This window comes from Pteronotus mesoamericanus, unplaced genomic scaffold (assembly GCF_021234165.1).
Source record: "Pteronotus mesoamericanus isolate MK-2021 breed Mesoamerican mustached bat unplaced genomic scaffold, CSHL_Meso_final contig_74, whole genome shotgun sequence".
Taxonomy (NCBI): domain Eukaryota; kingdom Metazoa; phylum Chordata; class Mammalia; order Chiroptera; family Mormoopidae; genus Pteronotus; species Pteronotus mesoamericanus.
In genome coordinates, this window is record NW_026555247.1 from 12860380 (window position 1) to 12862088 (window position 1709).

Consider the following 1709-nt stretch of genomic DNA (forward strand, 5'->3'; position numbering starts at 1 on the left):
TTCAGAATAGTCAGGGCGTGGTCCCTGACTACCAGTTTCTCCAATTCCTTTCCTCTCTAATGAGAACGTACCTAAAGCCTTCCCTTTTCCCACTATAAAGCTTTTCCACTTCCCCACCTGACTTTGAGTTTCTGCTAACCACAAGCAACAGTGGCTTATCCCCTTGCTCTAACAAACTGAATAAATAGCCTCTGCATGGTCTCCTTCAAGTGGTCTTCATTTATTTCCAGCCAACAAGTGGAAAGGGGCTGGTGATTGATTCTACATCTGAATTCTAATAATGTCTCTCATTCCTGGCTGCTTTTGTGTTTCACAGTAAATCTAGAGGATATTTTACAACTAATGAAGGAGGAAGAAATCAGTGGTTTACATTGTATAGACTAAAGACTATACATTGGTTATTTCTATGCCATAGCAGCTGTAGCCTCTTTTAAATTATAAAATATTAAATCTATTTTAAAATAATGAGGTTCATATTAATCATATTTAGAAAAAAATTAATCTACAAAGAAGTAGTCCTTATGCAAAATATCACATAGGCCCTGCCCAAAGGTAAGAATTACTAAGGATCATTCAAATCCAACTAGAAGTATCAGCACAAAGAGAAATGGTTGTTATTCACCTAAATGTCAAAATTATTTTTGAGAATTAAAAAAAACAGTGAGACTATAATAGTTTATATTAATGGACATAATTAAATGAAACAAGTCTATTCATTTATTGCCCTACTTTTATTCACTGCTTTCCATTGTATTATTGTTTTTATTTCCTCACTAGCTCCAACAGCATAATATAGGAAGTCAGCAATTTGAAAATAACCTTTTTACTATTGTTGCACAAACCAACCAGTGAAGAAAGAAAAATAAATCTCAACTTCAAGTTTCCAAAACTTTCCAATTAAAACTCAAGTATGTATTTAATCACCCAGATTTCTCCATTGTGTAAATGTGGCCTGATTTAGAGCAGTCTTGGTTCACTGTCGCATCTTTTATTGTTTTTATTTGATGACTGATCTATTATAGAAAGAAAGAAACAGGAAAAACTGAGTCTGTGTTTGTGTGTTTTGTGAAAAACCTTATTTCTATTGCTTCTACATGCCCTTGAAAATATTTTTTATTCTATTTATTATAAATATATGAAAGTAACATATGAAAATGTATTTGCTTCCATTTACTATAAAACATGCATTTTAACATTTAATCATTGATAAAACACCAACAGAAAATAAAGTTAAGAAAATATTGAAATAAGTACATTGTATGAAATGCACTATTTATTATTTTACCATAAAACTTTCAGGCAGTTTCTATCTGTTTTGTTCAGACATTTCGCCAGCTATGGTTTAGTGATTAGCTTCTAAGATGGCCCTTTAAAATCCCTGCATTCTGTATTCACATCTTTTTTGCAGTCCTCTCACACGTTGTTCCGGGTTTGGTCTGTCTGACCAACAGAATATGGAGGAAATCATGATTAAATTGTGAAAGTCACTGTGGCTTCTGTTTTGGTCATTCTCTCTCTCTTTTTCTTTCTATATGTCTCTCTCTTTCTTCCTCTTTCACTTCGCTTGCTCTAGAAAAAGCCAGCTGCCAATAAATGAGCAGGACTAAGGAGAGGTCCATTAACAAGGTCCTGAGGCCACATAAGTCAATGATCATGATGGCACATACCTCCAGCCTCAGCCAAGATGCCAGTGATCCCAGCTGACACTT